The 15,498-nt window shown below is 29.4% G+C and overlaps 1 long non-coding RNA gene across 2 annotated transcripts in view; it reads right to left on the bottom strand.

Annotated features, from left to right (window-relative positions):
* The window catches only part of LOC130666307 (uncharacterized), a 137,375-nt gene that overhangs the window by 106,482 nt on the left and 15,395 nt on the right, over positions 1 to 15,498 (bottom strand). For both annotated transcript variants that reach the window (XR_008989654.1, XR_008989653.1), the window contains exon 5: positions 11,161 to 11,283. This is a non-coding gene — a long non-coding RNA (uncharacterized LOC130666307). The remainder of the gene's footprint in view (positions 1 to 11,160; positions 11,284 to 15,498) is intronic.

Genomic DNA, 15,498 nt, shown 5'->3' with positions numbered 1-15,498 from the left:
GAGTATTTTGTATCATTCTGAAAGTTTGAGTAAAACTAAATTTCATGAAAAAATTTAAATACAAAAATTACTTCTAATTATTTCTATTTATAAAAAATAATTTCTTGAGGTATCTCGTTGTATCCGATTTTCTGTATATAAATATAATAAAAATAATTATCGATTTAACGAAATAATAAATAAACTTAAAACACTATTTGAACCATTAAAAACTTTATATACGTTCTACCAAGAAGTTTTTTCGTGCCAAAATATATATAAAAGTTAATACATTATTAAAGTTATTTTACAAGTTTAAAAATATAAATGAAAATAAAATATTATATGGTACGATAACGAAGCTCGAAAATATTGCAGTTAATGAATTGATGATTGAAACAAAGTTATGATAAAGTTATAACGAGAATAAGTATATAAACTCTGTTATATTTTTCTTGAGCTATAACGAAGATTGCCTGTGGCAACTTGTTTTAATGAAATAACTGTATTTAAACTATCTAAAGTTATTTAAAACTCGCTAACGGATATTAATTGTTTATTTTGGTTCTCATTAATTTCAATATATCAATTCTATTTATTTATTTAATTCAAAAAATCGATATATGCATGCAATTATGCGTACATGCAGGAGTATAAGTTTAAATCATTCATAAATGTATCATAGTTACAATGTAATGAAATTCGTTGCTAAGTTAAATATTGACTACGGTCCATCCAAATAAAATGAGCGCTAGCTTCTGTTAACAGGACAACAAATTAAATACTACTGAATAAACTGCAGATAAATATTAACTTAAGTCCAGTTTGTACAGATGCACGTCGATAAATATTTAATAAGCTTGTATCGAATGGATGATGAAATGTAAAAATGGTAAATAATTTATTTAATTTTAATTGTCGAATTTTTAAATTATTTTAGATGATTAATAAGAAATATAGACGATAGTTAGGCAAAATGGGTGCTAAAATTGAGAATTCCTTTTAAATTTTAAGGTTAAGTTTAAAAAAATATTAATTTTCTTAAATTCACTTTAAAACAAAAAGAAAAAAATTTTGACTGGAGTGTCCTGTTTTTGTTACTTTGAATCATTGCTTTAAAATGAAATCGGAAAAAATTGAGAATATATGTATTAGAACGATTCAAAAAAAGTACAAATTTTTTTTTTTATGAAGGACACACTCTCGAAAGTTTTAGTGTGATGAAAGAAGACGCCTGTTAAAATTTAAGCTCTTAATATTAATATGAAGTACTCCTTGATTGCAATTTTCTATTTCCCACTTAAATAACACGGGAAATTTTTTTTTTTTAATTTGGAATTTTATAATTCATCACCTAATTACTGCACCGGAAAGATCGATACACATTCGTGTTGGAAATTAAAAGGTCTCATACACGGAGAGAAAAATATCGCCAGATTAAGTATACGTATCGCTATTTTGGCTATACGCTGTATAGTCATCTTACTTAACGATACGCCGTATAGCCAGTTCAGCTATACAGAGTATCCTCACAGTGGATCGTCAAAATGACGATCCGTATCCTTATTTTAGGCATTTCATGAATCGCTGACATGACTATTGCGCAAACTCCGTATTTAGGCATCCGGCAACCGAGAACGACGATACGTATAGCCAATTTAGCTATACGGATCCTTACGCTGGCAATACATATACCTATATTAACGAAACTACATATCGTTACAAAGGCTATTCGTCGTATTGTTAAATTAAATAAACGAATACTTAACCTAACCCAAATACGTATCTTTATTTTAACGATACTATAGATTATTAAATTAATTTGAGAGTATTCCTAAATTAGGTATACGAATCGTTATTCTGACGATACGTCATTTGAGGATACATTGGATAGTCATTCTGGCGATATTTTTCTCTCCGTGTAACTTTTTGATAAATTTACACTTTCAAAAGTTATTCAACGTCAAATTTAAATTCATGGTAAATTTCAGTATTATTTAACATTCCCCACGAAAATATCAGATTTATCACAAAATTTTGTAAAACTATTTTTCTAGACCATTTTGATTCCAATAAATTATCTTTCACCAAGTTTTCGAAATTCGGCAATACTCAATAGTTATTTGCATTTAAATGTCACGTTCTTAAGAAAAATCGTGTTCTGACCATTTTTGACCAGTTTTAAAACCAAAAATGATAGATTTTCTGATTGTCATTTGGGTATGATTAACAAAGCACACGAGAAAGAATCATATGCTTTTTTACATTAAGTCACCTACCAATAAGAAATGAATTTAGACGACTTCAGATGAGGTTAAAGTTTGCTCGAAAGCATCACACCTATACTTTATCTCTCATAATTACCTGTCTGAGTAACATAAGATTAATCTGAGGTTTGCAATAAACAAATGCGATCCTGACTGAGTTGAAATAAAGTCAGAAACTAATTTAGCGGAAAAAAACTTAGGATTTTTTACCCCAAGGGAGAAACCAATTATTTTTAACCCGCTAAATAACATTGGACTGAAATTGGCTTGTTTCAACGAGTTAAACAGGCATTCAAACTTATAGTTTAAGTGCAGGTGATATAATATGAAAAAACTTTTAAATGAAATCGTTTCACATTGAGAATCATTTTGTCTCTCTATCGATATATTTATATGTAGAATTGTTTAATGTACAGAAATATTTATTTTAAATCTTATTTATATATATATATAATATTTGTAGAAAGTATATGAATTTGTATGATCGAATTTAATAAATTGATTCATAAATTTAAGCACAATGAAAAATATATACATATATATATGTGATTGAATGAGTCGTTGTCGGTAAAAATAATTTTTTTTCGGTTAAATATGAAAATATTTTCACTTTTAACAACTACAATATTTTTTCTGATTATTCGAAGCAATGAGAATTGTTCAGTTTTGTTTCGTTTCAACACACTATCAATTGGATAATGACAATAATTGGGACAATGTTTTTCAATTGTCAAGAGAACAATTGATCAATATAACAAAAAAATAAAAAAATTTTTTGACAGTGAGTTGACAGTGACGTTATAAAATAAATGTATCGGATGTACTTTCCAGGTTTTTTTATTTAAAAAAAAAAAAATGAAGAGAAAAGAAAAAAAAATTGAACGCATTGTAATTTTTATGAATAAAAATTTCACAACTATAATATAAACAAGTTTACAGAAAGTAAATAAATAAAAAATAGATTTTATTTTTTTTCCGTGTCAATAAATTGTTAAATTAATAAATACGTTAACATTGAGTGTATAAATGTATGTGAAATGCGTTAAAGTAAATTGTGATGAATAATTGATTGAAAAATATATAAATATATAAATTAAAAACCCGCTGTATCTTCTATAGTAATAGTGTCCATAAAATCAAGCATGCATCGAAAAAAAAATGACATTCGATAATTGTTTTAACTCGACACTGCGACGATAAACCATATCTCAATAATTAATAAAGATCAATTGAATTAAACAAACTATTTACTTTTATTTATATATCTTATTATTCGTTGTTATTCCTGTAAAATTAATTACTATTAATACTTAATATATAAAATCCTGCATCCTGAGGGTTAATAATAATAAAGTGACACTCAATCAAATGTGCACAATCGACGAGGTCTATTGTTTTGGGTACTCTACAGGTTGCTATGCCCACAACAACTATTCATCTCAATGAACTATTCTCCGCGTCCTCAGGAACGTGACGTTTACACCGCGAGTTATTCGCTATTGATAAATCACCCTACAAGCTTTTGATAACGACAAGTATTTACAAGTAAGTTTGATATATTTTATACGTTATAACTTTGTATTTTGTGTTTTACAATTTTACATTTATAAATAAGAAAAAAGGCCATTCGGCATCCGAAATAGAAGTAGATTTCTCATTAATTCTTTATTTTAAAGTTTCAAGATAAAATTGAATTAAAAATGAATTTTTTTTTGACATTTTTAATGGATTTCGAGCTCAAAAACACCCAGAAATTAAAGAATTTGAAAATTTAAATTGCCACCTTTTCCCAAATACTTAACCGAATTTAAAAATTTTAGAAATTTAAAATCATCTGTCAAAAACTTTCAAAGATGTAGTAATGACATTTTTACCATGACACAAAGATAAATCATGTAACATTGAACCTTTATTTAAACTCGAGAAATTATCGTAAAATAAAAAATAAAAAAAAAGGAAAATATACCTTATGCTATCAGCTATGACATCCTTTTTACCCAATAAAACTACATGTTTCCGTTAAAAAGTTGTTTAAGATAAAAGCGGTAGAAGTAGCGTTTTTTGTTAATTTCAAAATTTCAAATCACCACCATTTCTAAACTGATTGACCGATTTTGCTCATTTTTGAACTTAACTGAGCTAATCATTCATAGAATAAGTGTGCCAAGTATCATTAAGATCCGTTCAAAATTGTAGGCGCTATTATCGCAACAAGGCGCTTTGTATATATAGATGTATCAACTTTTGAACCAATGGTATTTTTGGAACCTACTGGACGAATTATGATAGACTATGACGAAATTCTTGGAAAATTCCACCATGAGGACAAATGCATAAGATAGATTTCTATGAAATCTACTAAAAAATGTGACGGGGTAGCTAGAGGTTTAACTGCTTAAATCGGTCGACTATTTTAAGGAGCACCTAAGTTCAATTACTACCCTTATCTACATATATATTCGCTTTCCCGGTTCACCGAGACCCGGAAAGCGGCCTATAGGTCAGTGTGCCAGACATCATAGGCAACAGTTCAAACGAGGTCACGTGGATGACCCCTTCTAGGAATTTACGGATATAGAAGGGCGAGCTACTGGCAATTAGCACACACTTAACATGTAGCTAGACTTAGATAACCGGCAATCACGATTACACGGAGGACACCGTAAAAGTCCTCGAGGACCATTTTCACACCAAAAATTTTTTACACTGCAGTTGGGAGGTGTAGAAAAGGGCTGAGGACACCTAGTGAGGTCTTTACTCTAAACTCCCCAACTTACTAAACACATAACTCTTTGTACTAGTCGAGTCTAGTAAATTTGTTGTAAAACCCAGTCAGTTTATATATTGTAAGGTTCAGCCAGTTGGTTAATAGCGACTCGAAATCTGTGTTAATATAATCAGTGTCATAATTTGGAGTTCTCACTTTGTGCCAAGTCTCATCACTGGGTCCTTCCAGTATTTTGCTGTCCGCGTTCAGGATGTCTTGCGTTTTATTAGAAAACATCGATGTAAGTCTGTATATAATTGAATTATGAGTTTGCCAAACGCGGGGTTATCTATATTTAGAATTTTCTTTCATTTTACTTTTCTTTTAATGTGTTTCGCATCATAAATCTTGGAATTTCATATATAATGTGTTGATAAGAAATGATTAAGATAAATTATTTGAGCTATATAATTATATTACAAGAAATCGTGACTAGCAAACCATTAATTGTATGAGGTAAGTTATTTAAATCTATTATTTGTATTACTCATGAGATCGAGCCAAGAATCTCCTATTTCATACACTAATTATAATAATTCTTTTAATACCATTCTAATGTACATATACATATATTCAGTCACCTACGTTTGTTAAATAATCAGAACATTAATTAAATCAATAAAATAACATTATAGTATAAGAATTGTACTATAAAATAAATTCATTACATAATTTTCCCTATACTGTAATCAAGTCACATACCCGGCTATGCTAGGTTTTTAAGAACCCAGTGCTCAAATGCTTGAATTAATTAATGTAACGGGACCGAAGTCCATCTCCGTTAGACGGGAGGCCGATACCTCGCCTATTTCAGGCATACTCGCGCTACTTAACATCCCTATCTTCCACCCAGACGACACTCTTAGTCGAAAAATATACTCAAGTGACGACTAAGGCAGACATTAACCGGAGGTATAATCAAAAATCCTCATTGCGCGTGATATATAACCACAGCCACCACGAATCCTACCTCTTTTGGGCCAAACACTGCAACCATCTCAGGATATAAAGAGACTCTGGCCACAGTCGGCTTGGAAAATGCCCCCCTGTGGTACCAGTGGTATGAGGGAATAAAGTCATACCCTTACAAAAAACTAGATACTAAAAGAAATATCTAGAAACAGGTTAATCCTGCGAGTCATCCCCGAAACTTTCCGCTGTTTTCAAGCTCATCGAGCTCGAAAAATGTTAGCTTTCAGAGAAATTGAAAATAATCAATGATGAACGTTTTTTAACGTTTTGCTCACGATTATGCTTAATAAATTCAATGTTTTTAGACAGAAATTAATAGAAATAATGAAGAGAGAGAGTTACATGAGCTTTGAATTGAACCAAAGCGTTAAAATACGAAACATCCATTGCGAATAATAGGAACAATTTATTGATCGAAAAAAAACCAATTCGACTCGATGGTTAAATGACAATTCTGTTTTTGAATCAATGATGTATTGACAATTTACTTAGACCTGTCAATTAATAACGTCTAGACATTTTAATTTGTTTCACTTATGAGTGAAGAGAAATCTATTTAAAATAAAAAAAGTAATTTTTTAAATAAATGCTCGAACACTGAGAGAATAAATAGCGTTTAGAAATATATTGTATTTTCTTCTAACAAGAAATTATTCTATTTAAAATTTTAATATATATTTGGCTTAAGAATTTAATGATTTAATTCAAAATCACTTCTATAATCGAAAAAACTAAGTTTAGTTCACAAAGTATTGTTACGGACTGCCCAAGTTATAATAACATTCAATTTACCCAGTTAACTATATATATTTTTAATCAGATGGGGACATTAGTGGAGAGTCGATTGACCTCTGCTGTGATGTAAGTGTTGAATTCTCTTATTTTTACATTTTGATTGAGGGTTTTAAATTTAAATGATATATAATACGAAATTCAAGTATATTCTCGAAATGAAACATTAAAATTTAAATCAGTCGATTACTGGACAAAAGTCCGGGACCTCAGATATTTGTCGGCTAACTGGCTATTCTACATTCACAGATCCACTAAAATAAAGTATATAATTATAAATCGTTCAACGTCATATTTCAGATCACCCTAGCGAACGTCGTCGAGTCCCGGTTTCACATCTTATCAGGACTTATTTAAAGCCGATACTGAAGCACTGAATTCATTCATGTTATTTTCAGACAAGAATAGAATAACATATTTTTTATTGCATACTTATATGAAGTATTTGCAACTTGTTTACATCTTGCACTGAAAAACTCCGAAATTAATTAGGAGTGAATATGAATTTTATTTCAATCCGAACTCACTTTGTTACTCATAGTTCCAAAGTTTTAAAAAAAATCAGATTAAATAGGGTGTTTTTTTTTTTTCAACAGAATGATTTCGGAATGTTCTAGTTTTTTTTTTTAATCCACATTCACTTCGTTCTGGAGTTTTAATGTTAAAATTAACTACCCTTCAGAGTGAACTTCACTTTGAGAGGATTAAATAAATAATAAATCATCCGATTCGAAATCACTCTGAATTTAATTCGCGTTTACTCCACGAATTTTTTACTGCGTACAGACTATTTCTTTAAATTAATGTAGTCTGATCTACTTATTTATACAGGCTATTATATTTATTAAAATTTTCTTTCTGTATTAAAAAAATTACCTTTGTGATTACTTTTATTTAAAATATTTTTATAGGGATAGATGCATACTCGCCACACCTTTTTTTGTTTTTGTCTAGTTTATTATTCTAGAAAATATTTCTTTTATATACAAAAGTTATTTTTTCCAGTGTATTTAATTATGTATTTAAATTGGTACTACAAAAAAAAATTATTGATTAAATGACGAAATAGCATTAAAAATACTGAAGAATTACCAGTTAAGTTGGAATTTAATTGAAATATTTGTGGTATTCACTTATCGATGGTTACGTTAAAAGAATAAAAAAAAAAAAAAGCGGTTAAATAAAAATTAGTAAGTAAAGATAAAAAATGGAGGACGTAAGAAAAAGGATCGTTGATATTGTAAGTGGTTGGAAATTCTTTATAGAATCGAATAGTGAAGAAGGGAAGAGTAAAGTAGAGGGAAGAGATAGAAGAGCGTAGCGGCAAGCTTGGAATTTTTGATGTACTAGCAAGCAGATATGAATATCGGAAAGTTTTCTAAGAGAATTCCAATGGATAGCAAGAGCAGGAAAAAGGAGTAAAGGTAAGAGGAGTAATAGTAGAAGTAGTAGTAGTAGTAGTAGTAGTAGTAGTAGTAGTGGGAGTAGGAGTAGTAGTAGAGGGATAAGGGTAAGGATATTGAAGATGGACTATAAGAAGAAAAGTTAAAGAAAGAATGAAAAGTGGATTGGCGGTAGGTTGGGAAGGATGCGATCCAACGAGCCTGTGCTTGAGTAAACTTTGAGAAATCGCTAGGGAACCAATAAACTCCTTTACGCGTCAAACAAATAATAAGAAAGTATTTTATTCCCTCAAGTCAATAAGGGTTTTATTCAATTCATTGCAATACTATGCATATACTATTGCTTATTGATTTTAATAAATATTTATTGAATATTTAAAGTTTTAAGTGTTTTATTTTTATATAAATTACTAACTGTTACCCACCCGCTTCGCTAGGCATTTTGTAATGTTAGATAACTCTGTATTTTGTTTTGATTATTGATATCAATACCCTAACATTAACCGTTTAAACATCCGTAAATATACTTATTCTCTCGCACTTTTCTATAAAAAAAAAAAAATTGTAAGTAGTAATACGACAGGATAGAGCCAATTTTTGATATTCCGACTGGTCCTGTAACAGTCAGCTTTATAAAACAAAAAAAAAAAAAACACTATTGGTTTAGGAGTAAATTTTCAATAAAAAGTTTTGAATTGTATCGTTGCTAATTGTCATAACTAGTATTCATTTCAAATATTAATTTTTGTGGATTAAACGATAATTAGCATGCGACTAGAAGTAAATTTACGTGCGACAAGTTAAATGGACAAACAGCTATTTGGCAAACAAAAGAGCCTGCGCTAAGATATCACTTATATTCCATGAATGATAAAAAATTTATTGTCTATGCAGGAAAAATTAATATTTGAACTTTGAAAATCGTAACTTAAATATTCAAAATGTATGACACAAATTATATATAAGGTAAGAGACCCAGTACCTGATCACTCATGTATTTGTATATCTATATTTACTAAATTTTACTAAATATAGTTATAAAAATACATGGAGTGATCGGGTACTAGTTCCCTGATCAGGTACTAGGTATTTTACCTTATATAATCAAATTATAATCTAGTGAGTTACTAAAATATATTATTTTATGATTAATTATCAATACCTGAATCAATCATTTGTTAAAATAATTATATTTATTATTAACAAGTATTTCTATTAAATATAAATTTATTTGAATATTAAAGCTCCGATCCGGAGTGAAGGCGGATTAAAATAAATTCCGTGTCACTCCGAAATCACTCCGCTCAAAAAAAAACTCAATTTACTCCAAATGCGGTGTGATTTTTTTAAACTCCGGAACTCCGAGTGACGCAGGAAATTCAAATTCAAATAAAATCCGTATTCACTGCGGAATTACTTCCGATTTTTTACAACTCTCTCAAAATGAACTTGTGGAATTCATTGCAAATTAGTGAATATACAATGGGACCCACCTACGAGTATACCACTGGTTGAATTAGTAATATACTTACAACTGGACAAATAATGACTATCCACTAATTCACAGTGAATTTTACTCATTTATTTTTAGAAAGAATGTAGTAGTGAACAGCTTATTATTGTAAAAAGTAATAAAGAAAATATTGGAATAAAAAAAAAAAAATAAGACTTTCATCAATAAAATTATTTGAGAAATATAATAAAATTTCAACAAAGATTGTTGAATTGCATTATTATGCACAGCTGTACATGTACCTGAGCTCATGCCATATCAATCTATCGATATCTATACATGATTCTCACAAAGAATACCAATACCACAATATATAGATGTCATAGGGATAGTAATTTAATAAACTGGCTTTCAAATAGCCCTTTGCCCATCTATCCATTCATCGTATCACTATCATCAAGCTTATTAGCATTATCAAAGCAATAATATTAGGCCAATAATTCAATATAACTCATACCCACACTATGATTATTGAAACAACCTCAAAACCTGATTATGAATTCATTAATATACATCAATACATCACAAACTATAACTTGATATATTATTTACCCAAAGCTAAATGCTTAATCTAATTAATTAAATATATTAAATGTAATAAATTATCCTCTATACATAGGTTACATAAGTGATATATACAGGGGAAGAGCGGGCAAAACGGAACAACCCATAAATTGAGTAAAAATTTTTCTTTTCTAAAATTGTTATTTATGGTTCTTGACATCATTTTTTACAATTTTGGATGTCCCAAAATTTTTTTTGAAATTTGTTTGTTTGTTTTTCTATTTTTTTGTTCGAATGGAATTTTGTAATTGATTATAAACTAACTTCATGATAAGCTAGAGACTTAAAATTTGGAAATTAGCTCAGAATTAGATGATGATGCAAGAACATAAAAAAAAAAAGAAGTAGAAGTAGTAGAAGAAGATTGCATTCAATGTATGACTTGAATTTTGACCCGGGGCAGTGCAACATTAACTCGCTTCCGTATTCGCTTGTTTGTCTGTTCAGTACAAATTTTTATAATCAATTTAAAACTAACTTCTGAATGAATTATATTCTTGAATATAGCTTACAACTGGCTGACAGATCAACAAACAGAATAAAGGGATTTTTTCAAGTATAAATCTTGTAAAAAATTATTTTTACTTGCTTCTTAATTCTATTTTCCAGAAAAAAAAAAAATTAAATAGTAAGATATATTATCGATAGGTAGACAACGATTTCCTATTTCAGATGTGATCATGTGAAAAGAAACTGAAATAAACCAGAAATTGTTCACATGTCTCTTGTTACGTCTAACATGCAAAATAAAGACAATTGTCATGTACAGTCTCTTATTTTGAGTCAAGACACTTAAGTCCTTTACTCGGGCGACGAAGACCTTGTCGCTACAGTAACGAGTATGAAATAAAAATCAGTATAAAGAATTATTTTTAAAATAAATAACAAAACTTGAGAACTTACAGTTGATTATATGAATTTTATTCAGCTTCTGTTGTACAATTAAGTTGTTGTTGGTTGGAAGACCGTTCATTTATTGCAAATTGTATGATGAGCAAGGCAGAGATTCCACGTTCAATTTCTACACTGAAAAAACAATATATTTATAGTTAAGATATTTTATTTAATACAAATAAATGGTAGAGTTAATTATGGAGAATTAGATTTCCGTTCATTATGAATAAACAATATATTCATTTTAAATAATCGAATATTGTTGGCACAACTCTACATATATTTATAGTTAAGATACTAGTATTTGAGCCTAGCACTAACTTATTAATTACTGATATCCTTCACTGTTAGCGCAACTCTAGATATATTAATAGTTAAGATTTTTGAATGAAGAAGTAGAATTCTTAAATTGAATAATATGGTACTTATATTAAATAAGTCTATATTTAAATTAATTATTCGAATAGTTCCGTTGAAAATATAATTTATGAAAATATATTGGATTAAATCAACAATACAAAATATTTAATTAATCGTAAAATTATTTGAGGAAAGTAAATGTATTTTAAATAATAATAAAACTGTCACATTTGTTATATTTTTTTATTATTATAATTTTAATAAAATAATAAAAAAAAACATAAATTAATGCAAAATCAATGGGAAAACTTACACATCGGTTCATATCATTTGCAGTGCATTAAAATTGTTAATTTAAATATTAATATATCAATTATCTGTTGCATGCGCCGGGAGTTTTTCGTTTTAAACCTTACGAATATTTTCATAGCTATTAAAAATTCACAACCACAAATTATCAGGACTATCTGTAAGAAGTTCGGAATCTGCATGGAGTTTGAATGTTTTACATCTTCATAAAGCTTAGAGAAATTATTTTATACTTTTTAGTTTGTTTTAAAAACCTGATATATTGAAAATTTTTTTTGCATTCCAATGATAATTTTTGTTTCATTTTCAAAATTATTTACAAGGAATTTGTTTTTTTATTTCTGAAATAAATTATTAAATGACCACAACAAATACACTCGGTGTCTTCTTCGCTGAATTAAAATTTACAAAAAGTTAAATTAGACACTTGAATTAGATAAAAGAAATTTTATTATAATCACTTTGTTTAGATGAAAAAAAAAAAAAAACTGTCTATCAGTTGACCCTGCGGGCCAACCCCAAAACTTCCCGCTGTTTTCAAGCTCCTTGAGCTCGAAAATACTGTTGTGAATGCATTTTCGCGCCCTTCGAGCTCGAAAATACTTTTGTATGCCATTGTTTTCGAAAAAAAAACGTTTTTTAGCATTTCTCCCACGATACCTCGGGAACGAATTAACCGATTTTGATGGGTGAGACGGCAATCGACACATTTAATCGAGTTTTAGAGTTGATCAGATATTCGAATTTTTTTGTTGATTTGTTTTAAAGATATTCACAAATAACTTTTTTTTTACCATTTCTTTCTCCCGCGATATTTCTCGAACAAATTAACCGATTGAGATGGCTAGTGCGCTGCGGCAATCGATGCATTGTATTAAGTTCAGAACTTATTAGATTTTGAAGTTGATCGTTTAAGTCGTTTCTGAGAAATCAATAAAAAAATGAAATTTTTGTTTCTCGTAATTTGTCAATATTTTCTAGTTTACTTGATCAAATGATCTGAAATTTCCAGGAAAATTGATGGCCAACAAGCTCTTTCAACCAACAACCATCCAAATTAGTTCATTCGTTAAAGAGTTACAAAGAGTTTACATACATACATACATACAGACACTCGGACATCATTCTGAAAATAGTCAGAATGGCGTCCTAGAACCTCAAAACGTTGACATTCGATGAAAACTCGATTTTCGAAAATCGGAGTGAAAACAATAACTTCCCGAATTTTTCGAAAATCGTCGATTTTCTTAGTGGGAAGTTAAACAAAACAATTTTTTTTACTTTAAGGGCGGTAGTCCGTTTTTCCCACTCAGAAAAAAAATTTTTTTTCATGGCAACTGAATATTTAGTTCAATTATTTCGAATGGAAGTCAAAAGAAGAAGATTAGCGTAGTTAAATGCACGAAAATTATTTCTTTAGTTGTCCTATTTTGCCCGCTCTTACCCTACTAAAATTAAAACTCATTTAAACTTTAAATTTAATTATTTTATTGAATTTACTAGAATAAATGTAATTTATAAAATAAAATACCACCGTGTAGATATATATATGTATATATAGAAACACCTCGAGTAGATAAGAGAGTAAAGAAACAGGTAATAAAAGCACAGAGAGTTGGACAGTTGGCTTTAAACAAAACTCTCTTTTTCACTCATTCTCTTAAATTCTATCATTTTCTCTAGCTACTTTACTCTTGCTCTCTATCTCAACATTTACTTCTCTGCCTCTATTTTCTACCTCACAAACTCACCGAGTTCGTTCAATGCTAATGAAATTCCGCGGGCTTGCGTTCATAGATCGTTGTCTGTGGCGCATTTCACCCCTATCCTTTCAGCTATCTACTCGGTTCTCATCAGACAAACCAAACGCCCATAGAGAAACCGAGTAACATCTGAGCTACTGTTAAAAAGTGCTACTCTTTCTCTTTTTAATTTTATATTTTTATTTCTACAACTTCTTTTCGCTCTTATTCTTTTTCCTTTTTTCATTCTCAATAAACGGTAGTTTAAGTAGTAAAAGTAAGCATTAGTAACGACATTTGTCAGCAAAGTAGATAAATTTACTAACAAGTTGACCTAAAAGATCAAAAAGTTTATATCCTGGTTAAAGAAATCACGTATAATTAAACAGTAAAAAATTTGTTTTTAATTAAATTCGCTATTGATAGGGTAGACCGGAGCACATTGGCTAACCCGAAAAGTTTTGTAAAAAAAAAAAAAAAAAATTTCTACTGAGTTTTTTCGTGATTTAGAATTTCCGGTTCAAGAGCACAATGGACTATTGGGAATAACATTAGACATCTAAAAATTTTAAAGAAACAAAGTTTTTTTTTTTTATGAAACATTTATAAAAATATAAATAACTTTGTAAAAGATATTTATACATAATTAAGAGATTTGTTCTATGTGAATGAAAGTAAAGTATGTAAGATAATTAAGATCAATAAAAATAAATTATACACTGTACAAAATTTGCAGAGTGAACGCGAGCGGATGACTTTTTATTTATTTAATTCCCTTGGAGTGAATTTCACTCTGAAGGAGAGCTTCGGAAAATATTAATTATAAAACAAATTACTAATATATAATGAACTTAGGTCTTTGATATTTTGACATTTATATCTAGTGCGGAAATAATTACGATCTCCTTCCATATATTTACGTGAAATAATTTCAAAAAATCTGTCTATCGGTTGACCCTGCGGGCCAGCCCTAAAACCCCGCTGTTTTCGAGCTCTTCGAGCTCGAAAATACTTTTGTATGCCGTTCTTTTCGAAAAAAATAGTTTTTTACCATTTTTTCTCCAACGATATCTCTCAAACGAATAAACCGATTGAGACGGTTTAGGTGGCAATCGACGCGTTTTATCAAGTTCTAAAGCTGATCAAATTTTGAATTCGATTTATCGAGTCGTTTTTGAGATATTTCAGAAAAAATATAAAAAAAATTGTTTTTTAATTCTTTCGACAACGGTTTCTCTTGAACGAATGAACCGATTTTGATGGTTGAGGCGGCATTCAACGCGGCTTATAAAGCTCTAGAGCCCAATCCATTTTGGAATCAATCCATCGAGCACATTAGAAGTTATCCAAAAAAAACACTTTTGAAAAAATTTTATTTTTGGAATATCTCTGAACGAGCCCTACCGATCAAGCTCAATTTTCTTACAGCTTCAAGATATTGACAAGCCGCGTCAAATGACACCTTAAAGTTCAAAATCGGTTCACCCGTTCAAAAGATACAGGTATATACATACGTACATACATACATACACTCGAACATCATCGTGAAATTAGTCAGAATAGCTTCCTAGGACCTCAAAACGTCGACATCTGATGAAAATTCGATTTTCGTAAATCGGACCGAAACCAATAACTTCCCGAATTTTTGAAAATTTACAATTTTCTTAGCGGGAAGTTAAAAATTATAAGCAGCTGATAATAAAAATTGAACAAATATCATTCCACTGCGTCACAAACTGTCGTATGACTTAAATCAACCATACCACGAGATAGAAATTTCATATTGTACCGAAATATAAAATATTCCCATAAAAACTCTGTCACTATAGCTATTGAATAATTTAATATTTTTACTATGTATTATATGAAATTATATTTTAGTGAGTTACTAAAACATTTTATAAATTAAAAATATACTGTATTAAGTTTAATTATG

The sequence above is a fragment of the Microplitis mediator genome, chromosome 4 (assembly GCF_029852145.1).
Source record: "Microplitis mediator isolate UGA2020A chromosome 4, iyMicMedi2.1, whole genome shotgun sequence".
NCBI classification, from domain to species: domain Eukaryota; kingdom Metazoa; phylum Arthropoda; class Insecta; order Hymenoptera; family Braconidae; genus Microplitis; species Microplitis mediator.
The sequence above is the reverse complement of the archived record's forward strand: the minus strand, read 5'-3'. Positions and strand labels throughout refer to the sequence as shown.